Below are 24711 nucleotides of genomic sequence, written 5' to 3' on the forward strand. Positions count from 1 at the left end.
CTTTGGCAACATCCATTTTGCATCCTTGCCTTGAGTCTGAAATCTATTTTCTATCCCTCTTTTAAAGAGAAAAAAAAAAAACGACACAAGCAGAAAGCCAAAAACGCTGAAGAATTGATATCTCCCCCTTCCTCTTGATTTAGCTTTTCTTTCTTTAGTGAAGTTAAAATTCAAATATGCCACTTAGGACCATCCAGTTCAACTACTTCCTAACATAATCAGCTCATCTTGGGCACGATTGGCTGCGTGCAATTCTTTAAGATACAGAACCTGCTTATATTCTGTTATTACACAGGCTATTAGCTATAGGCATGTGATAATGCAAATATGTAATACGCGTGTAAGTGCCCAGAGGTGCATATTGCATGTAATAAACACACATACACATGATATAAATTTGCCTGTCCTATCTGATGGTGTCAAAAAGACGTTTATTTTTTAGTATTAAGAGATCGCATCATATTAAACCAGAGAAGCATATCCAGACACACTTCTCTCTCTCTGGGGGTACACACAGACACACACACACGTCTACACTCACAGGAGATAGATGTATTTTCCGATGTATACATCTTGGTACAGGTAGTTATGTATGCACATACCCCCCAAAGGAGATAAACACAGACATATTGTACACACACACAGTATATACTGCTCACATATGGATAAACACACACATCACATGCAGTGTGTGTGTGTGAGAGAGAGAGAGAGAGATGCATCAGCTTTTGCATCTTCAATAATTTTTTTACTTAGTTTTACTGAAAGGAAAAGTGGGTTTTTTTTAAATCCTTTGCTTCTTTTAATGATTTTTTCTCCTCGTTTCAATTCAGTGCGCGGTGTCGTCAATTTCTTTCTTTGCTTGGTCCCGATTCCTACAGCCACACTCCAGAAGACCCAGCTGACCAATTCCCTTGAGTCTGGCGAGCACTAAAATCGCCCGGCACAGCACCTTGTTCTGCTTAAAGGTGCAATTCTTTTCTTGTTAATCATCACAGTGTGTGTGTGGGGGGGGGGGGAGGGGGGAGGGAAGAGAGATTTAAACAAAACCCAGAGATCAGGAGAAACGCGGCTCTTTATAAACCGGTCAGATAGCGCAGGTACTTTGAAGAGATACGGTACTTTGTCAAATGAATCGTTTCTTTGAAACAATGCAGCCATTCTGGATTTTTTTCGGAATTGGTTCCCCAAACTTTAGTCTCTTTCTTTCTTGCAGAGGGAAAAATGCTCTTTAAAAAATGAAACGAAATCGAAGGACTTTAACCACCTTGTGGTATGCTAAGAATCTTTTTCCTACCCCGATCGGGGGGAGAAAAACCCTAATCTAAATTTCAGCGGCGCACGTTGACTAGCCAGAATTCCGCCCCAAGTTCTGGAGGCAACAGACGGGAATCCCTTGGCTGTAGGATGCAAAAGTTGAGCATCACTTGACTTGCTGCAAATGGGGTGCGGGCAGGAATTTAGCACAAGGAAACTGCTCCATCTGAAGACAGACTTCTTTAGGGTTTCTTTTTTGGAAGGGGGGGGGGAAGCACTTCTCTTGCTATGGAATGATCTGGCTCCATCTCCGACCTTGGCGTGGTCTTAGGAGCCCACAAAATAGATTCTCCTCCCCCCTGGAACTGGGGGACATTTTAACTCAGCTCCCATTTGCACAGAGCCAATCACCTGGAGACACTTGGGCGGACCGGTGAGATAGTACCAGAGACACAAAACGGAGGAGAGGGAAGAATGCCCTAGCAGAGACCAGGGGTTACACTGAAATATGCATCAGATCGCCCGTCCTATTCCCACACCTTGCTCTCGCTTGTGGTGCACGGGGAGAAAGTCGCTCCTCTGCAGCTTAGGGCTTGCACGTGACTGAAAAGTGCTTTGGGGTGTGTGAGTGTGAGAATCAGAATCAACCCAGCGCTGGGGTTATGCAGCCGGCCAACAACCGTGGCAAAGCAAAAACAAACATTTGCGCGCACGCACACACACACACAGACACAGACACTCTCTCTCTCACACACACAATTGATGGGATTTCCTCAGCGAAGTTGCAAAAGGTCACTTCGGAGGACATCTCTGCAGTGAGATGCAATCAGATGCAACAGGCTACCGGGTGATGGTACCGGGTTAGCGGTTGGCACAGGGGAACCAGAATGGATCCCCCCGCTTCATAAAGTCCACACACACACACACACACACCCCTGGCCTCTTTTCGCCTGCTTCGAAAGGGGCAACAATTTGGCCAACCGAACCTGCTCTGGAAGGGAATGGGAGCGGGTGGGGTTTGCTCGGGTTTCTTTACTTCGAGTTTACACTGGATTTCTCTACCGCCTTCACTCCTGCAACGGGGGGCGCCCACACAATCGACGTGTGTCACCTGCTGGGGAACAGGATGGTTCCTCTTGGGGCCCGATCCTGCATTCTACAGGGATCGGGCCCTACAGCCAAAACTCCCAGGGAAGGAGAGAAAGTTGTTCCTGGTTTTTAAGGCAGAAACGAAGGTGAAGATGTGAAATCGCTGCTGAGATTTTTTTTTTTAAAAAAATCTTCCTCAATAGTTTAAGTTTATAGGGAAAAAAAGCAATTTCTCCTTTGGTAACTGAATGCAAAGAGCATATTTATATATGATGCATAATAGCTAAAAACTATTTAATATTATAAAGAGCTTCAAAAGCTTTTAAATATTATACACCGAAATTAGATGCCTGTTATAGACACATATTATATGAGCACTATGTAGCTATGAAATACACAAGCAATTTATTATAGAATATTAGCTTCTTCGTGTTATTTGATATCGTGTATTATAATATGGAATATTGTGCCTAGTACTCTATATCCGATTAGAGATACGCCAAATATATAGTCACTAGACATTATTCTGTATATATTACATGAACCAGCATCTAATATGTATGCATGTTAAGTATATGGAATAGCACATTATATAGTGCATAACACAGTGTCTAGCATAGATGAATGATCTGCTTCTATCGTCTGATCATGGGTCCAGGGTCCAGGTCTCTGTGTTTCATGCGCCCAGCTATAATTTCTGCACTAGGATTTCTTACCGCTGTCGCCAGCCGTTCCACTCTTCTGTTTTCCAGTACTGCACCGGCTGCGTTCATTCTTTTACCTGGCTGGGGAAGAAGTAATTTCAGAGAAGGGTTGTTGGGTTTTTTTAAAAATAAAGTTGTTTTAATATTTGCAGGATTTTTTCCAGATTGAGTGGTTTTGGTACAGCCATGCACGATACAGTCACACACACGTTTCGTTTTTTAAAAATGGTGGAATTTAAGATACTGGGGACTCAAACAAACAAACAAACAACCCCCCTATCAGAGTGGCACCTGGAAATGATGTTTTTATTCAAAACGCAGTCCGTGCCTTGCAATTATTTTGATTTTAAAGCCAGCCTGTTATCGGCCAACCGAAATCACTCTCTGCCGGGAAGAGCTCTTCGGTCTGTCTTCCAGGCGCACCAGAAAATAGAGAGTCAACGTTTTAACCGGTGGTGACAAAAAGGAAGATGCCTCTAGAAAGACGAGCCAGCTCCCCGAAGAAGATACACCCCTTCGCTTGCAACAAGCGAGATTCTGTAAAAGAACAGGAGGACTGGTGGCGCCTTAGAGACTAGCCCACTTCTTTGAGCATGAGCTTTCGGGAGCTACAGCTCACTTCATCGGATGCAAGCTTATGCTCAAATAAATGGGTTAGGCGCTAAGGTGTCCCCCTGTTCTTTTTGCCGACACAGACTAACAGGGCTGCCCCTCGGAAACCACCGTTAAAAGGAAGCTCACAAAGGCAGAAAGTCACTTCAGTGCAATGTCCCTTCTAACCCCTCCCACCCTCCAGTTTATACCTTAGCCCTCCACTCGACAAAAGCATCGAGTCTCTTGTACAACGGCAGTGGAAGGATTTTGCTAACTAGACCCCTGTGCGTGGGGTTATGTGTAACCCCGAAGTTTGGAGGGAGACGAGGTGGGAGAGGTGAGAGAGACAAGCTTCGAGCTACTCAGAGGCAACATTCAGAAAGGCTGGAAACAAATTCTTTTGACATCAAACACAGGGAAGCGTTAAAGAAGGGAGACCCTCCTGGCTAGGTTCATCTAGACGGGGTCTGAGCGATCTAGACTATCTAACCCCCAAATAAACAAACTTTAAACTCCCCCCACAGGGATTTTAAACTGGAATAAGAAGCTACCACACTTCAGCTCTGGTGCAAAGATCTGCAGGGCTCTGGGTCTGATGTGTTGCTCGAACTATTCGTTCCGCCTGAATCTCTAGGCAGGGTTAGACTCAGGACACTGGGTGGTGGTAAGAAGCAAGGCAAACGAGCGGCTGTTGCAAGCCCCCAGCTTGGTTCAAGAACTGAAAGTCGCACAGTGGAATCGACACTTCTTCCAGCCAATTCATGCTCTTGCAAATCCTTTATTTCTTCCTTTAAAAAACAAACAAGCAAAAACCCTGCTTTTCAAAAGGCTACACTCCGCGGAAAGTCGAAACCTTTCACCTTTCTGAGAAGGGATTTTTAGAACCACTAGTAGAAAAAAAAAGTAAAAAAGAAAATATTTGTTTAAAGTTGATCTCAACATAGATTCCTTAGGGCTTATTTGATCAGTTCGCCTGAGAACTTTCCACCGGTTCTAGGAACCATCTCTCAGCTTCGGTGCCGGCCAGGCTAAGGGAGAAAACCGTGTTCACAACACAAGTTGTCGCTTTTCCGAAAGAGCATACTCGTTTTATACTCAGAACTGTTCTGCTCCAACTCAAGGAGGATTGTTGTAAACCTATTTGCTCATCCTCCACCCCCTTCAGGGTCAGTTCCATAATGATCTTTTCAGAAACATCCTTCGCAAGAAATTGGACTTTTTAAAGTCACAAATATTAATTGTTTAAAGGGAAATGCTGACATCTACTTAAAGGCACTATGTTAAGGCAGTTCCTGGGAGATTGATTTAATAACTACAGGATCGAGCCCACCATCTGTATTAATAATAAAAAAAACAATAAGAGAAAAGAGTAAACAAGAAATATATGCAGACATTTTACATAGAGTACCTATGTCAGTTTCTACACATATGGGAATTTTTAGCAAGTATATTATAAGCAAGACACACGTCTGATTGAGTGTCAGATGTTTGAGTATATATGTGTGTGTATTCATACGCACACACACACAAATATACACAAGCCCACATACATATTTAATTACACACACGTAGATATTTGCAAGATCAGGGCCACAGACTCTTTTAACAAGTGTATTAGCAGGAAGATTTTATACATGAACATGCGTTTATATCATTTACACATATAAGCTACCTACCCACAAATTCATCTATATATGTGTGTGTGTGTGTGTGTGTGTGTAGCTTATATGTGTAAATGATATAAACACATGCATTCTAGATATGAATATATGTGTATACACATTTTATGTACACATATTACTTTATATTATATGCTTACCATATGTAATAATACTGTGTAGGATATTCATACATGTCTTGCTTATAACACCCTTATGACAAATTTCTGTGGCCCCAAAATTGTAAAGATTTGTGCATGTGATCAACTCTAAGTGCATTACTGGTCACATTGAAGACAATGGACTTTCCAAGATTGGGCCCAAAGTGAATTTAAAATAAATTTAGTTATATGAAATCTACTCCCTATATTATGCAATACGGTTCACTGTAGAACGTGAAACAGAAATAATAATAACTAAATAAGAAATCAGTGCAGCTCTCTGAATTTAATTATGATGTAGAGTTCCTCTTAATCTTACTGTTTTCTACCTGGGCATTTTAGGTGTTAAAAACTAGTCTTACAGTCAAGAAGCAAGATTTTATTTGTTTCTCTGAAACTAAACTATCACTTAATATGATGGCAGCAAGGAAAACCCCACACCCAGAGAATTCATGTGAGAGCTTAAGCTGGATCGATGAATGTTGTTAACTGAAATGTTACAGGCCAGCCCTTAACAACATAAACCCTAATTCAGTAAGGGCCTTATGCACATGCTTAACTTGGAGCATGAAAGTAATCCCATGGGAGTGCGGGTGCGCTTAAAGCTAGACACATATTCAAGTACCTCGCTAAATTGGGGCCATGAGCTGCTGCCCTTGGTTCTATGTAGACAGAATTGCTTAGGAACCAAGGAGGGGTTTACTGGGTTATATGAAATGGGTTAAGATCAAATGTGGCTTCATATTCTTCCCCAACTTCTCGATTTCATACCAGTTTGTAACCATGACGGGGCTCATCCCACCCACCAACGGCCCTAAGGGGCAAAAGGTTCAAATGCACCAAAGTGACTTGGGCGTCTAGATCCTGTTTCCAAACGTGATTTAGGCCCCAATCATCAGAAGTTTAGACACTTAACTCCCATTCAGCCAGGCACCTAAATACGTCAGAGGATCTGGGCCTTACACCAGGCGAAATCCCACTGAAAGTCACTCGGTGCTTTCCCCTAGTGCCCCAAACTGGACTCAGAAGCTAAGGACATGATCCCAAGGCCCCCCAAAGTCAATGGAAAGTGCCATGGAGTCCAAAGGGCTTTGGTCAGACGTTAACTGCTCAGCTGGAGAACGGTCTGTGTTATCAAAAGGGGCCTGCATGCACATGGCCTGATATTAATACGCTGGTTAAAAAAAAAAAAAATCCATCTCTGTGTATTTACGGGATAACCTGCATTTTCACATATTCTCCTCTTTGAGCAATAGGAGGTAGGGACAATTGTGACCATTTAGTTCACTCTAGTTCCTTTCAATCTCCCACCAACTTCAATAGCAGCAGCCTTTGCTTTCAATGGGTTCTTTATTCACACACGTTTAGGCACAGTATATGCTGCCTAGGATATAGACCTGCAGGAACTGAAGGATACTGAGCCTTAGTGGGGTGAATTTAGCTGACTATAGATGGGCTAAAACTTGGATGCAAGCTTTCCCTGGGGTAATTAAGGGCGGAGGTGGTCTATATATATAACAATAGAGGCCTGGTTTCAGACTGGGCCTCCAGGTGCTATCATAACTAATATTAGCAGTATATGGGTGTTATTATTCATAGTCTATTTGAAACTCTCTTTGTCTGAGACTATAACCTCCCTGGTTTTTGTCTGTAGCCTGCAAGGAACCTTTCCAAAGCAACAACAAAGGCATTAGCCCTTCATTACCCCCAAATCTGGTAGATGATGAGGATGCCTTAAAAAAATATTGTTTATTCCACTTCCCGGGTAAAACTGAATCTTAGAATGCATAAAATGTGTACAGTAAATGAGACACAGACATACTTCCAATTGCACGTAATGGCCACAGCCCAAGGCTTATTTAATCACACCTGCACAGAAGCGCGAGAGGGGGTTGGAGGAGGTGTTTCTGGACTCTGCCACAGATTTGCTGTGTTACCTTGAGCAAGTTTCGGTCTCTCTCTCTCTGGCTGAGGAGAAGGAAGATCTAAGGGTTCAGGCGGTAGCCTAGGACTTGGGAAACCCACATTCAGGCCCTTACTGTGCCACACGCTTCCTGTGTGACTTTAGACAAGCTGGTGAGGCTCAGTGCCTCAGTTTCCCCATCTGTACAATGGGGATAATAGCTCTGCCCTGCCTCACCATGGTGTTACGAGAGTCAGTCCTTTAAAGACTGTGAGGTGCTCAGTGCCAGGGGGCGTATAACTACATACTAGAGAGAGAGTCTCCATTTGTAAAATGGAAATGATCCAAACATAATTCACCTTTCCCCTGTGAGCTCATTTATATTTGCTAAGTGCTTTAATATCCCCTCACGGAAGGCTGCATAGCAGCACAAGCTATTAGCATCATCATAGACCACTGGGCAAGTCACTACCATGCCCAATGCCTCAGTTTCCCCATCTGTAAAATAGCAATAGTGAGGCAGACCTCCTTTGTAAAGCACTTTGAGGTCTACTGATGAACCACCCTACATAAGAGCTAAGTTGTTATTGTCACTCCCCGCTAAGAAGAACACACTTATTTTCCAAGCCTCTTGACCTCACATGATCATTGTTATTTATGTCCATTATTTATGTCCTCCAGTCCCCTGATACAGGAACTTCATTGTGGTAGGTACTGTCTACGCACACAATGAGACACAGACCCTACCACAGAATGCTTGCAGTTATTCACAACAATAGGGCAGATCCTGCGTTGACTTCAGTATCATGACACTAGTTCACACTCGCCAAGGATCTGGCTCGCTAAGTTAAGATATTTCAAGTATCAGGCGGTAGCCGTGTTAGTCTGTATCCACAAGAACAATGAGGCATCAAGGTGCCACCGGACTCCAAGATATTTCAAAAGCAGCAATTCCCAGATAGGCTCCAACGAGCTTTGGATCAGGCCCTGCTTTAAAGGAATCTACTTCTCCCCCACCCCCAAACACACACAGATAAGAAACCCATCGTAAATAAGGCAGTTTTTGATGGGGACAGAGGACAAGCCTTTAGTCACAGGGGCACGAAGGGACCGTATCAATCTTCTGAAAGGGGAAATCTTATATAGATGAAGGACAATACACTCAAAGGTCTGCCCAGGACACAACCTCCTCTTGTGTCCTAACCTTAGGGGAGGATTGGTCTCTAAACTTACCCAGCCTCCCATAAAACCCTTCTCCATTCTAGCGAATAACCTTTATGTCCAGGGACCAGCAAAGTTTGTTTTTCTCCCTCCAGGGTTAGTCGCAGCAGGAGTGAAATAGAAAGCCACGGTTTTGTAGGAGGTTCCCGTAGCACAATAACCTCAGAGGAGTTTAGGTCCAAAGACTAAAAGGGTCTATTTACTTTCACTGACAAGGAACAATATAAGCAGATGTCCTTTGATGGGATTAGGTTATTAATCCCTGAATCATGCATAAATGGGAAAATGATCCATTATTTTCAATGAAATCCTTCACTACTTTAGATTTCAAGGGACGAAAGAATGGGCGGAAGGCCATTAAAAGAAAGGGCCAGAATTGTATATTTTTACTGTTGGAAATTTATTTCACAGTTTGATCTGTTGAGTTTGACACGGACTATAGGATTCCACTTTATCCTGAGACTAATTCACCGTGTGGGACATTTATCTCTAGGGACCCCAGTATTCCTCCTACAGTCATAAAAACACAAACAATAAAATATACCCAGTGCCTTGCTCTGAACAGCCTTGGAAATCCGGCCTAAATGTTTAGCTCTTCCAAACGCCTCTGTGTTGTGTTAGCAGCAAAACACAAAGCAAACGACATAATGGGATGTTTCATAGGAAAGACACGGGGCTTGTGTCTGCTGTATATTCCAAGGGGTGTTTTATAAATAGCTTGTGTAGGTGGGCAAAGGGAGGTCTCAAGATAGAGAGGCATGACAATATCTTGTAAGGAATAGCCAACAGTCAATAGGGTTATATCCTCAGTTGGTGTAAAGCAGTGTATTTCCATTGGACTAGCTTCTCAGTCAGACTAAGACCCCTTTACAGGATTCTGGGGGTGTAAAGAGGTGTTAAAGTAGGAGCAAGTTACAGCAGCACCCACTTTAAGTCCCCTTTACATTGTCTCAGTGGTGTAAAGGGGCCTAGGGTAAAGAAAGATAATGTCCATTTACTTCAATGGACCTGCACCAATTTAACCAGCTGAAGATCTGGTGCTCTTTTAGTAACCCATTCCTCGCCCCTCTGAAGGATTTATAACTATCAGTGGAGAAATACCTGGGAGCCCTAAAGATGCATAAACAGGAGGCTGCAGGCAGCCATGCAAGCCCTTGACAGTGGGGATATAACTCAACATATTAGAATGAATATTAATGGCACTAACAGCCCCGCACCCCAGAACTAGGCAGCCGAATCTCCTCTGTAGCAAAAGCAGAAATAGATTCCAAATGAATAATTGACTAGGCTTCCTTTTGATTTGCGTTCCGATTGTACACCGCCGTGCAAACTCGGAGGGGAAAAAATACGTTCTGATTAAAGATTTATATGGGGTATAACACTTTTTTTTGTTGTTTAAATCTACTTCAAAGTCAGAGCATGGTCTTCTGTAAAATAAATACTCATTAAGCAGAGAGATACACACATAAAGTGTTTGTAAGTGTGTGTGTGTGGAGATGTATATTTGGATCTGTTTGTGAGAGTTTGGATATGCCTTTGTCTGTCTGGAATTATATATGTGTGTCTGAATAGGGGTGTGTCTCTCTGGATGGATACAAGTGTCTCTCGTGTGTGTGCGTGCATGGATATATGCACCGGCCTTGCTAGGTGTGGGTTTCTGAATAGGTGCACATCTCTAGATGTGTGTATGTCAGGATGTGTGTGTGTGCCAATGGTTCTCAACCTCTTTACCACTGCTGGCCACATATGCAGCTCTCTCTGTGTTATGGGGGCCACATCCACACAATAGACACACTACCTGTATGGCCCTGAGGATGTCACATGGGCTGCAACTGTGTGCTGATTGGGCCACCAGAGGCCCACGGGCTGTGGGTTGAGAACTACTGGTGTGTACACATCTCTAGACATATGTATAGCAGGGTGTGTGTGTGTTTGTACATGCACCTCTCTAGCCAAGAGGTTGTATATACAGACGTTGGTGCCTGCCTGGATCTATGCATATACACCTATGGATGTGTGCGTGTCTCTGGATGCGGGTGCAGGGGTGGGTGGGTATGCATATCTGAGTTAGTGCAACTGCAAATGTAATAGTGTATGACAGCCACAGGAAGGCCAGGAAGCCTCCCCCTCTGCGACATGGACATCACACAGGCTGAGTACAATGAATGCCACTCCTGCACTTACCATCAGCAAATGAAGATGATCTGTGATTTTTAATACTTTGTGGTATCTTCTAGTCTACATTTCATAGCAAGAAACCTTCCTCAAGCAAAAGTCAAGCTGGGAAATGCCAGAGACAGGGTTGTGCGAATAACAGCAATGGAATACTTTACACCTACGAAGAGCTTTAGAAAAGCAAGACCCCGGTTGAACAGATAGGGAAACTGAGGCACAGAGCGGGGCCATGACCTGCAGACCACACAGCATCTACTAGCACAGCCAGCCTCCCAATTCCCTGTATCTTACTGGGGCAGTACACTAGATACTCCTGAGGGCATTCTGCATCAAAAAAATAAAAATTCTGCTCACAATATTTTAAAATTCTGCACATTTTGTCAAATAAACGTCGCGACGCCAACATGGCATTGGGGAGCATAGGCCATTGGCTGCACAAAGGTGGGAGATCCCTCTGAAGCTCCCCCCCAGGACACAGACTTAGTGGTGAGGCTGCACCTGACACAGAGCAAGGACCTGGCCTGCCCCAGAAACACCCCAGAACCCTGCGGCTCTGTGCCAGGTGCACCAGGTGTGGGCAGGCAGGCTCAGCAAAGCAAGATCCGTGTGGGGAGATCCAGATGTGGGTTGAGAAGGTTCTGTGTGGGGCAATCAGGATGCAGGTAGCTCAGTGGGGGATCCAGGTGTGTGTGGGGGGGGATATCTGGATGCATAGGGATTTGTGGGGTGTTCTGGGTGCAAGGGTAATGGGACTCTGCAAGGGGATCCAGGTGAAGATGGTTGGAGCTCAGCAGAGGTGGGGAGGTCTTGGGGGGGGGGGAATAGAGCTCAGCAAGGGGTTCTGGGAGGTTCGGTATGGGGATCCAGATGCTGGGGGAGTGGGGCTCAGTGGTGTGGGGATCCAGGTGCAGCTGCTTGGGGCTCAGCAGGAGGGGTTCTGGATGCAGGGAGGGTGAGGCTCAGCAGCAGGGTCTGGGTATGAGGGGGTCTGGCTGCACGGGCATTGGGTAGATAGGGAAGCAGGTCCCATACAGTGATCCCTCCCCCTGCACCTGAGAAGTGATGGGTGCAGGAAGCAGAGGGTGGGGAGAATGCAGAGCTTCCTGCAGCCTGGGGAGAAATCTGGGGGTGAGTCTGACCCAGCCCTGGATGCCATGCAGGGGAAGAGAAAGTCCTATCCTCCCCAGCCCAGCCAGGACTAGCAGCTGAGGCCAGGGCAGGGTAGGAACCACCAGCCGGGTCTTCCCCAGTCCTGCCCCCTGCCCCACAGTGATTTACCTCTCTGCCGGCTGCCCTGGGCACCTGAAATATACTGCTGGGGAGGGTCACATGACTGCTTTTGTGGCTTCCCTTTGCTTCTCCATCAGAAAGTCATTTTTCTGCAGGGATGCAAAGAAATCTGCAGGGGACATTAATTCTACACATGTGCAGTGGTGCAGAATTCCACTAGAGTGAGAGTCTGAAAATCCAGATTTTATTCCCAGTCTGCTCTGCCACTGATCTATTGCCTGACCTCGGGCAAGTTATTTCCTCTCTTGTTTCTCCCCCACCCTTTGCGTGGTCTCTTTAGGGCACAGACTGTCTCTCACTAGGTGTCTAGCACAATGTGGCCCTGTAATACAAACAACATTATCGCTCCATTTTTAAAAGTGTCTTTTAAAGTCTTCCAGTTGTTCACATGTTCAGCATCTGTTGACTTCCAAAGAGTTACTCTCTGGAGTTATGTCAATCTACAGAAGCTAAGGATTTCACTCTTTGGGCCTACCCCGGAGTCACTGAGATCAGAATTTGGTCCCACACGTGGAAATGTGTTGTGATACACCGAGGGTCAGACTCTGTCCCCAGTTACACTGGTGCAGGAATTTACTGGCATAACTCCCCTGAAGTCAACCAAACTGGACCAATTTACCCCAGCTGAAGATGGGGCCCTTTTTATTTATTTTAATCCCGAGGAATCCAAATCAGCAACAGGAGCTCAAAGACGTCGCAGCCAGGTGCCAAATTAACCTAGCTCCATGCACCAGTTGAGGCTAGTTTAGGACACGGAGCTGTACAAGGACATCAGAACAGACTCCATGCTGCAGGTCAGAGAAAATCCAGGGAAGCTGTGGTAAAACCATGAAGATGACAGGCTGACCTGGGAGCACTGGGAAAACTTTTCTGAAAGAGGGACAAGCTAGGAAACACCTAATTTCAATGCGGAGTAAGAACCTCAGCTCCCAGGAAGGCCCAGAATCCATGCACCGAGCTGATCGGGCCCTATTTATGATCGAAAATATCTCACCTGCTAAATCAGGCTTTCATGAATCATCCCTACGCTTTATCCACCCCCCTGCAGACCCTTCCCCGGCTTTTCTCTCTCTTGCCGACAAGCAACCCCTGATGTCTTATTCCGCGCAGCAATGAGTGGTTTGCAGTTTGCAAAATCTACTGAAGTCAAAGGAGGATGGCCAGGTAGATCCGGGCAGGTGTCAACCCTTCTGACTGCGAGAGGGAGGTAGAAGGCCTGCATTTCTGAAGGCTAAAAACGCAGCACCATGAAGGTGTTGCCATGCCAGTTGTCAGAGAAGGAGATTACAGGGGCAGAGGGATGGATGGCTAGATAGAGGGATGGGTAGATATAGCAGACAGACAGGGGATGGACGGATAATTAGACAAATGTAATAAGACTGAGAAAGGACCAGGTTGAATCTTCTATTCTAGCGCCCCCTGGTGGCCAGTGCCGTGTAAACATTAGGGAGAAAAATCCACTGTGTAAGATGCTTATTTTAAAAGAGAGAATGGGAAAGAAATATATGTTCCATTAAATTACCCATACAAGCCAACAGAAGAAATACCCAACAGTCTGGCCTGCGAAGCGAAGGGAGTATCCGTTCAATTTGCTTTCTACCCATGGGCTCACCTAAACATGTTAAAAAATAAAATATTTACTTTTCAATAATGAAAAACGAAATAAATATTGACATTAGCCTGTTATTTTACCGGCGCCATTTCAGTTCAAGATTTGAATCTTCTCTGGCCACGCTTCACCAAAAGATAAACTTCTCAGGAGAGGAATTAGGCAGAGATTTGGACAACCTTTGAAAGCCATATTAAAAGTGCCAGTGAAACTTATCCAGAGCAGATTCCCTGAACCCCCCCCCCCCCAAGTGATAAGGAGAAGCCGTGATGTATCCCCAGATTTTAATCGAGGTATCTTTAGAGGGACGACTCTTTAAAAAGGGACGTTTCTATTTTTAAAATCCCAGTTTAAGGGTTCTTCTCCGCCTCACTCAGAATCACAAATAGTGAAACTGAAAGCTTTTTTTCTTTTAAAAAAATACCCTGTTTGCTTTTGAGTTTCTTTCTATTTCTCTGGGTTTAAGCAATGGAAAACAATTGTGTCCATTTCACGTTTGTTTCTAGTCACTTTCACAAGCCATTCCTACAGGCTGCAATATTTGGGGTGCAAACATTCCAGGCAGGGGATGTTTATTTCGTTGGTAAATCATGTGATTTCCTCTTTGATGGCAGCCGAGCTATAGGCCTTAGGTCTTCTAAGAAGACTGGCTGGCTGGTCCTTCTCTTTTGGGCTGGGTTGTTGGTGTTTCCCTCCAAGCTCTGGCGTGTGTTGGATCCCCCTCCCCCGAGGACTGATCTGGTCTGTTTCGGAGATTTGTGGGGTTGCTTCTGTTCTCGTGCGATGCTGGGGAGGTTTCTTTGCCGCTGTTTGGGCTTTCTGCGTTGTTTTACAGGTGGGGGGTTGGACAGGTTTTTAATCGGTTTCTTTTGTGTTTTTCGGTGGTGTTGCTGTTTGAAGGGGAGTTTGTGCCTTTGTGTCCGTTGTTTGTTTCCTGGGGGAAAACCTCAGTGTGAAAACACGGCTAGATTTGATCATTTCTCCACTCGAAAAGGCGTTTTCACTAACAACGAGGAATCGAGGGGAGAGTTGCACACACAATCCTGCCAGCTACAAAACCATCGGTGAAGTTCAGCTTCCTTTCAAGGCAACTTGAACTCCTGAAACCCCCCCTTGCAGAGGAAATCCTGAAAATAAAAAGGGTCAAATCTGGACTGATCTCTTCCCTCTCCTTTCCTGGCTTGCAGACGATGGGGAGACCTGGTTTTTAGCCACGTCCCATCCCACTGCTGCTGCATCAAATTAAAACTCTCACGCCCTTGGAGAAGAGCCGACAGAGCTAATGCTTCTGTTGCCACAACCTCGAGGGGAGCTTTTAGCTTCTCCATCCCCACCCGCCGTCCTTGGGCGTTATTGGTACCTGCCTAAAACAAAACCCAGGAAGAAACCCGTGAGCCGGGACTTAGTGCTGTGAATTCCAGGTGTGTGTGAGAGAGCGATCTGGACGAGGAAATCAAATACAGCGAGAGGGGAGACTGCTAAAGGTCTTATTTGGCAAGGGGGGCTCCTCTCCAAACCAGCCCATCCGAACATAAGCTCCCTTCCCATAAACTCTGCTTCCCCTGTTGCAAGACTTCTGCAGGGGCTGAATATTTCCATCCCTTCGTTTGCCCTGCAACAATCAAATAGACCGGCTTTGGGGGGGGGGGGTAAATAGGCTGCACCAAATGAAGGCAGCCCCCGTCAAAAGCTGGGTGGGCATTTTTTCTTTCTAGAAACCCCCCAGCTCGAGGGCAGGGAAGGAAGATGCTCTTAGTGCACGGTGATAATAAAACAGGGGTGGACTTAGCGTGGGGGGGGGTCCGGCTCAACCCCCCCCCCGGATGCATCCACACAGAATCGCTGCACTATCTGGCTGTGCTGGGAGCGGCCAGAAGTGGAAGCAGGTGGCCCGGGGGTGGGGGGCCATTTGCTCCCAATCCTTGGCTCTGAAATGGACTCGGCTGGTTGGTGGGTTCATTCTAGTCTTCCAGCCTGTTGATCTCGCTGGGGTTTGTTGTTTTCACCTGGCTCCACCAAAAAGATCAAACAGCCCACTAGAAAAGGGGGGTGAGAGAGAAGGGAAGGGGGTTGTAATGGGTTAAAGTGACCCATCAACGAGAGAGTAAAACAAGAGTTTTACGGGGAGGCTGTAGTCTAAGCAATCCCGGGTGATGTTTGTGTGTCTACAGACAAGGCAAGCCCTGTGGTCAGGCAAGCCAGCCAGGAAGGGGAATGAACACGAAACAAAACCATATAATCCTTCTGAATTGGGTCTGTTAATGAGTCTGTAAAGGGGGTTCCCAGAGCTAGATCCCAGCCGTCTGGTACGCCTGGAAGGTTGAAAATCTGTCAGATTTTGCAACATTTAAAAAATATTTTTGAGGGACAAAACAAATGGAAAAAAGAAGAAAAAGAAAAAGACCTTTTGTTCTAATTTTAAATGTTTACAAGGGAGTCTAAAGTTTACAAGTCATAAGGTCCTATTGGAGAGAGCAAAATTAAACAAAAAGGCAGATTTTACAGATGTATGTGTTACATTGATCAGCAATATTTTCCACAATTTATCATCACACACACACTTATCAGGCAAAGATACACACACAGACTTAGAACTCATGTATTCAGCACGCACTGAAGTCACACAATTAAGTTACTAAATGAAGGTCTTTCCCCATCTTTGCACACAGACGCCTAGGATAACTTCATACCATAACCCAGTAATACTCTCCTGCCTCCATGTTTCTGTTAATAAGCACTTGGATGTTAAATAAGGAGAAATCTAGAGACTCCATGTAGTTCTCTAGGAACAAATCTAACACACCAACAGGAAAACACAAGGGAAAACGACATCCCCTCTTGCTGAAGTACAGCCATAAGAACAAAGATGCAAACACAAGGCCACACAAACACACAGGCACACACTTTCAAAATACACAAATGTTAACGATTTTTTCTCCCTTAGATCCTAACACAGTGTTAACCATATTTCTCTGGAATTTAACACCAAAAAGACAATAAAATATGAGATGGGGGGAAAAAAGCAAGTCTGATTCTTGGGGGAAAAAATAACAGGCATTAAAATATTTTAGTTAAACTAAGTTGTAATGAAAGAAAAGGAAATGTTTCTCAGTAGCAGAGGTTGAAAAGGGCTGGAACGATTGTCAGAGACAATGAAACTCACCTGCATCTTTGCAGAAATAATTTCTATTTAATAGGAGTCATTCGTTTATTTAAAATGTATTAGCAAAATAAGTCCTAAACTAGCATTTGGGGGCTAGAAGATTCAATATTTGCAAGTGCATTCAGCAAACATAATTCTTGCTTATATCACCTTATTGCACTGTATATGATTAATAATTATTAATCAGGAATTTTGATTGTTACAGCAAAGGAAATAACCATGCCTGTTATATTTCTAAGGAGGAGCCAGTTGGAGTCATTCATTTTAAATTGTTTTCATTAACTTCCCTCCAATCTAATCAACTGCATAAGATAAAAAAATGCAAGTTTTAAATTCAAAAAATATAATTCACTGGAGAACACATTGTTTATTTAAAAGCAGGTGGGAAAAAATACCTGATTGAAATTATATTATAAATGTAGCAAAGTCTTTGGAGTTATGAATAAAAGTGCTTTGCTTATATTTACGTAAATATCATAGTTGGGAAGCAGCATCACGATAGTTAATATGGAGACTAACTTATTGCTTTCCTATAGATTCCATGCAAAGGGGAAAAAAAGACATATCTTAAAGTAGAGTGAAAAAATTAGAGCTCCATGTTCAGTTTTATTCTATTGTAATCTTCCTTCCTTTAAAAATAATATCAAAAATGCACTTTCCCCTTCTTCAGAGGGATATGTTAACCCACCCAGCTGGCTGTCTCTTCCAGATCTTTTCTTTCTTTACCTCCCATCTTTGATTTGTAAGCATGGGTTGGATTTCTGCTCTATTTTCCAAATTCATTTAATTTCCTACTGCAAAATGTGACAAGTTCAGACAGAAAAATAAAAATAAAAATAAAGCTGAATGAGAAACAGGGTCAGTTGATTTTAACTCTTTCAAGTAACAGGCGCTTTGGGCCGGATTCTCATTTACACTACGGCCTTTTTACACCACGCTGATTGTGTAAGGCCCCTTTAGGGCTCCAGAATGGAGGAAAGAGGCCTTAGTGTAAATGAAAATTAGCCTCTTTGGGCTTCTTGCAATTTTTCCTAAGATCCAGCTCAGCCTTCTTGTTCGGTTTCAAACCAAAAGCTGCACTGCTAGACAATAACACCTGCTTGCATAAATACAGTCTATTTCTTCCCTGCTGTTTCTCTGTAGGATTTGTTTGAACAGGGAAAACAATAGAAAAAAACAAACCAGAATAAATTAAAATCTTAAAAGTCATGTCTACCTTTCAGGGCTGTGTTTAAATGTTTCTTTGTCTTTTTCAAGTCGATGAAGTGAGCTGTAGCTCACGAAAGCTCATGCTCAAATAAACTGGTTAGTCTCTAAGGTGCCACAAGTACTCCTTTTCTTTTTTCTTAAAACAATAAAGATCCAGAATTAAATTTCCACTTCTCACCATTTGCCAGAACCATTTTTAAAAGCCCTCCCTCACCCCCTCCTGGAATTTATTTACAGGTTAACTGTTAGTAGGTGAAGAGCCCCCCAACAAAGAAAATGGATCAGGACCAAAATCTTAGCCACTCACCACACTGGACAAATTCTCTTTGAGCTGAGGCAAGAGACCTGGCCTAGGCCCTGAGCCTTTAAACATGTACACAGGTGTTTCACTTTAAACACACCAATAGTCCCGTGAACTCCAACAGGCTTCCTCAGCTGCTTAATACTAAGCCCATGTGGGTCTGCAAGGCCGACGGGCTACTTTTAGACAAGAGCAGTGTTGGAACCTGGAAGAGGAGGAGGCGATGGTGAAAGAGAGAGAGAGAGAGGGATCGTCTTTTTTGTCCTGTTTGGACAGCATCTAGGCCAGTGGGGTGCTGGTCAAGGGGCTGCAGTAATACAAATAAACAATAGATCTGTTGTATAGAAACATCCACCTTATTTTCTTTGGGGCTGAACATAGGGCATTTGCTTTGTAAAAGAGTCTGCCCTTGACACTGACTTCTGCTGCTCAATACTGCCCCCTGGTGGACAGATTGGATCATTTGAGAGGCACAGATGTTTGGGGCTCGGTTTGCAGAATCACACAGGTCTTTTCTATCTCTAGTCTATCAGCTAGTCCTTCTCCCCTAGCCAACGTGGGAGTGCTCCTGACAGTGCCTCTTTTGTCCAGTCTAATTTTAAATGTCCCAAAGGGAGGAGGATCCACTCACCGCCTTTGCCTTCAGCTACAGATGCCTGATGCTCTTACACCTGGGATGCAATGACCCAGATGGTTCATCAGCATTCTCTGAGGCTGTGCCTGAGGACAAAGTACTCATCTGAGAAAGCCAAAGGAGGGCACTGAACCAAACAGGTCTGGGGGGAAGCTGTTTTGGGGGTTCTTCTTCTCAAACAACGAGGATCACCTCAGCAACATTTGAGTCATAGAATATCAGGGTTGAAAGGGACCTCAGGAGGTCATCTAGTCCAACCCCCTGCTCGAAGCAGGACCAAGCCCCAATTTTTGCCCCAGATCCCTAAATGGCCCCCTCAAGGATTGAACTCACAACCCTGATTTAGCAGGTCAATGCTCAAACCGCTGAGCTATTCCTCCCCCCTTAATGTCATGAGGTTGCAGGGCAAAGTTCAGGCATTTAATATTTATAATGCACTAGCCCCCTCCCCAACATCTATTGCAATGGCCATGCCCCAAAGAGCTTAGGATCTAAATACATACTCAAGCCAGACAAAGGGTATGAGAGGAGATATGACGTGGCTACAGTCACACAGTAAATCAGAGGCAGGGATGGCACCCAGGGCTCCTGATTTCTAAATCAAGCCACTGGACTATGCTGCCCCTGTAAAAATGACTCTCAGGGCTTGAATTTACTTCATTGTGTTAGCGTCACAATCCTCCGGTTGCGTTCTGAGCAGAGACTGAGTCCAGGGTCTATCATTCTAAAGTACTGGCCTCTATTTGCAGAGCTACAGAATCAAGAGCTATATTATTATTGTTAGGTTCCACCTAATCCATCACTCCGTCAATGCAGGAAACTTCTCAAGAGTACATTTTTTAATGCTTAGAGTTAGGCTGTCCAAATGCTCCTGAGATACCAGCCTGGCCCATGTCACGTTGAAGCCTTTCTAATCTCCATTTGTAAGGAAATATGCCTTGGAGAGATTGGCAAGATCTCAAACGTATCGTGCAGGAGAAAGCCAAGCCGGGAGGTGATGCTACAAATGATGATCTGGTGTATAATTTATGGGTTGGTCCAATAAAAGGCCCGGCATTATCTGACTTTTACATGTCTCAGGCAGATGTTGATGCAGACATCCCAACAGAGAATGGGCCCTGTTTTCATAGGCCCTGAAGTGGTGAAATACTGGCCCCAGCAAATCTGCAGCTGTGTGCCCATTAGCCAGTTCTATGAGCGAGAGGAGAGATGGGATTTATTTTTGAGTCCCTGGGGGGAAAATTTGACACAAAGAAAATTTTTTTCTCTTTTTCGCCCCCAAATTTTCTGCTTTTTGTCAAAAAGCCTAAACTGTTAGGGTTCAGGTTTTTGACGGAAAGCTGAGCACTTTTGACACAAATTGACTTTGATTCTGGGGAGGGGGATGCACATTCCTGTTTTGTTGGAAGACATTGTTCATTGGGGGAAAAACCAGTTAAATATTTAGCTATAAAAATAAAATTAATACACAAATACAAATTAACATCAACTCTTTCTATTTGGAAAATAAAAATGCTTCATTTGTGAGTATGAAGCAGGTAAAGGTGCACACAGAGAGAGGGGAAACTGAGGCACAGAGTGATTTGAAAGAAAGACATTAGGAAGCTTTATAAATTTTAAGGCCAGAAGGGACCACTATGATCTTCCTTTTTGACCTTGTACATAACACCCACCAGACATCTTCCCTCATCCCTGCATTGAGCCCAACAGCCTGTAACTGACCTGGAGAATATCTTTTAGAAGGCTGTCCACTCCTGAGTTAAAGATTTCAAGTGATGGAGAATGCACCCCATCCCTTGGTGGACACAGTCACCTAGTTCACTGATCTCAAAGTGCCATGTAAAAAAATCACAGTTCCACTAGGCCCATTTCACAGATGGAGAAATAGGGCCGCAGAGAGGGGAAATTTAAACAACAGCCCATTGGCAGATCTGGAAACTGAATCCAGGTCGCCTGACTTCTGGCCACTACCCACTGATTCGCGCTGGCTCAAATGTTGCCTATACAATGACACTAGTGGGCACAAGGTGGAATCTTCTTGTGAATGGACCTGGGCTTTTCAGGTGCAGAACCTGCAGGTGCTTTTTCAACCAGGAGTCTCTATAGAAACGATTTATATAAATCACTGTGAGCTGTGTAGGATCAGATTTGTAAAGATGCAGACAGACCCCTCGTGGGAGTTTCAAAAGTGCCAGGTGCCTAAAGGCCATTGATTGCAAGTGAATGTTGCCCCTAACTCAAAGTCCCAGCACCCTGGAGTGCAGCTAGTCCTCCAGTGCCTTCCCACAATTCCCCCTGTGCACCCAGAAAGGACAGAAAAGTTCCCCTACAATTCACTGGGAAAGACGTCCTAGAGCAGTTCAGCTTCCTACAGCTCAAGCTAACTCAGCAGCAAAGTCCTACCCAAAGTTACCAACCAGTTAAAGAAGCATCACCGGGCACGTTCGCTGGAGAAAGGGATGGCTGTCGGGATGCTCTGCTGCTCGACAGACGGGAGGACAGAACGTTACAGATGCGGGATCGTGGCAGTCAAAGCGTCATACACAGGATGCAGGTCTCAGCGTAATCCTCTTTGGTGGTGTAAATATTTCTATTACAATCACACCTAGTGATCATAGGCCTGCTGTGCAAGGCGCTGTACATTCACTTAGCAAGAGGCAGTGCCTGCCCCAGAGAATTTATAGTCTAAATAGAAAAGACAGGCCAAGGAAGGATTATTCTTCCCATTTTACAACGGGGGAACTGAGGCCCACAGAGAGTTCACTCTTCAAAAGTGCCTGCGTTTCATTGAAAGTTAATGGAATTTAAGCTCTTAAATCCCGGAGGCACCTTGGAAAATGTTAGCTTAAGTGACTTGCCCAAGGTCACGCAGGGAGTCTGCTGACAGAGCTGGGAACTGGACCCAGTGTCCTGCCTCCCAGTCTGCTGCCTCAGCTACAGACCTTCCAGCACTTGTGGGGTTCTGTTTAGCTTTCCCCCATTGTGTCGCTACCTGGTGCCACCTTGTGGCTGAAAGGAAGAATTACTCCAAGTTGTTGTCCGTGGAGGTGCATGACTCAAACTAGCTGTTGCTACAAGATCAGTGAAGTTTTGGGGTCTGGTTTGGTTTTTTTTGTTTGTTTTGTTTTGCTTTTACAGAAAGTGAATTTAGTGCAACCAAGAGCAGCCAGGAAAAAGAAATTCTCTGTTTTAGAAAGAAAGAAAGAAAGAAAGAAAGAAAGAAAGAAAGAAAGAAAGAAAGAAAGAAAGAGGACTAGCACAGAGTGTGGTGGTATAAATAGACACCTCCAACCATCCAGGACCCATGTGAATCCTGAACCAAACAGCTCAGATCTCTACTGGGTCAAATGAAAGATTTGCTGAACGTGACACAATCTTTTCGCCAATTTTTCTGGTATTCACCCAGCTCCAGGAGAGAGGAGAATGGAGGCATGAACCCCTCCCACCCACCCCCCCAAAAAAACTACCACTCTGATGAGGCAGCATGGTGGCATTTCAGAATCGAAATATTGTGTTTTTCAGCTGAAATTTTTCAGTTTTTGGCTGAAAATGGAAAAGGTTTGGGGACCTTTTTTGGACCTGAAAGAATCAAGATTTTTCCACAGAAAACAGACACTTTTTGCAAAAAATTTTAACTTATCTGAAACCCCAATTTTCCATCCAAAAACAGTTCAGATGGAAAAATGTCGACCATCCCTAGGCCTGTACAGCTTCCGTGTGGGAAGCAGCACCAGGCATGGAACAAAACAGGATGGACCGTTTGTGCGTTGCGTTAATGCTTTGTCGTTTGGCTCCTGGCTTCACAGAGAGATGATGCCCATGCCCCTGCATCAGAGAGGCTTGCTAAGGAGGCAAGTGGGTGGCCTGGAGGATCGAGCGTGGGGCTGGGACTCAGAGACCTGAATTCTCCGCCTGGTTCTGCTGCCGGGTGATCTTGCGTTTAAGTCACTTCCCTGTCTGTAAAATGAGGATGACGCTACTGACTGCTTTTGTAAAGCGCGACAGGTAGTGCATTTGGTCTATCAGCGGGAACCTGCCCCTGCAGGACAAAACTCCGTGCTGCAGAGATGTGCAACCACCCCGCTCAGCTGTGGGGTGAGAACCTCGATATCTTTGGCTGTGGCAATTCTTCTGCTGCATGAATTAGAGGAGAATCACCCTCGGTACTCACCCGTGATAGGTCTTTCATTGCTTTTCTGTGCACCAGCCACTGGGGGAGGGGGGTAAATGCACATGCAAACACACATACGCACGCTCCTGTACAATTGCTCGGCCCAGCCACTGGAGGATGAGGTGTTCATACACGCACCCACACACCTGTACAATTGCTCGGCCCAGCCACTAGACAGAAATGACCCGTGCCTAGTGATAGTGGGGGGGGGGGGGGCGCAAATTGAGGGCAGACAGCTTCAGCAGATGTTACTGAGCATGCTCAGTCCATGTCAGCATGCTCAGTACAAGCCAGGCAGCAAATTGGGGGGGGGCACATGATCCAGCATGCTCCCCCCAATGTCACCCTTCTAGAAGCGAGTTGTACAGACGTACACCTGTACAACTGCTCTGCCCAATTAGGCAGTTTGTTTCTCGAGTATTTAAATGCAACCAGAGGTCCATTTGACCAATGCAAACAGATAAATGGCCCTCAGCAGAATGCAGCTCCCAGTTATTTCTGGCAGTGCACTCTGGGGCATGAACCCCGAGCAGAGGGGGTGTGGGCGGGCTGGTGCGAGAACAACCGACCCCTTCACGAACACCCAGAAGCTAGTGCAGAATGCAGCCACCTTCTCAGATAGGGTGAGAGCCAGTCAAAGGCCCAATCCTGCAAGGTGCTGAACAAAGCTCATCAGTGTCCTTTGGAACCAATTAGTTCATCATCAAAAAACTTTAAAATGTTTTTTTTTAAATACTAAGTTTCCAAAACTTTTCAACAGAAACTTCTAATGCAAAATGGTGTCTGTTTTTTGGTTTCTGGGCGTGATTCTCATGTACATAGAGGTGCCTTTACACTGCTGTGGCCGTATAAAGGAACCATCAGTGAGTGTAAATTACACTCACTTTAAGACCCCTTTTTGTACTGCTACAGTGCGTGAAAAGAGCCTTTACATAAATGAGAATCAGGCCTTGTGTTTTGTTGATTGGTTGGTTGCATTGATGGTTTTCATTTCCCCTTTTATGGCGGTATCACCAATGCTAAGAACTTAGCTTAGTTGCAGATTGGGATCTGTCCCCCCAAAATGTGAACATTTTCCAATTCTGAAATCGAAAAGTTGCATTTCCAGTATTCAATAATGAAAAATAAAAATAATTCTGTGTAAAAATTCTTTTAAAACACAAAAATGCATCCCCTTTCAAAAACCACACGACCAAAAAAATCTTTAGAATTTATTGCAAAATTAAAAACAAAACAAACAAACAAAGAAAACCCCTCCCCCTTTCCAATCACTCTAGAATCTGATCCAAAACCCACTGATGTCAAGAGGGACCAATTCGTCCATGTGTCCTGGATTACCACCCACTACATATGCCAGGGCCTTATATGGCCTGTTACTGCAGTAGCTAAGCACTTCACCACCTTTAATGCACTTATCCTCAGAACACAACTGTGAGTGCTGGTATCCCCAATTTAGAGATGGGGAACGGACGATTAAAAAGCCCAGATCCTAAATACGTTTGAGGTATGGACCATCCTTCCCTTCCAGCTGTTTTACTGAGCTAGAAGATGGAGATCCCATGGTGAAGCTGG

At 44.7% G+C, this 24711-nt stretch overlaps 1 long non-coding RNA gene across 4 annotated transcripts in view; it reads right to left on the minus strand.

Moving 5' to 3' along the window:
- The window catches only part of LOC141977386 (uncharacterized), an 87248-nt gene extending 68781 nt beyond the window's left edge, over positions 1 to 18467 (minus strand). Inside the window, exons 1-3 of one of the 4 annotated variants that reach the window (XR_012636219.1) lie at positions 18341 to 18355; positions 4199 to 4432; positions 3063 to 3131 (exon numbers count right to left, since the gene is read on the minus strand). This is a non-coding gene — a long non-coding RNA (uncharacterized LOC141977386). Of the gene's footprint in view, positions 1 to 3062; positions 3132 to 3341; positions 3661 to 4198; positions 4433 to 18340 lie in introns of those variants that run through there. The other 3 variants (XR_012636218.1, XR_012636216.1, XR_012636221.1) reach the window with 3 other exon arrangements.
- Positions 18468 to 24711: the final 6244 nt, after the last annotated feature.

This window comes from Natator depressus, chromosome 24, assembly GCF_965152275.1.
Source record: "Natator depressus isolate rNatDep1 chromosome 24, rNatDep2.hap1, whole genome shotgun sequence".
NCBI classification, from domain to species: Eukaryota; Metazoa; Chordata; order Testudines; family Cheloniidae; genus Natator; species Natator depressus.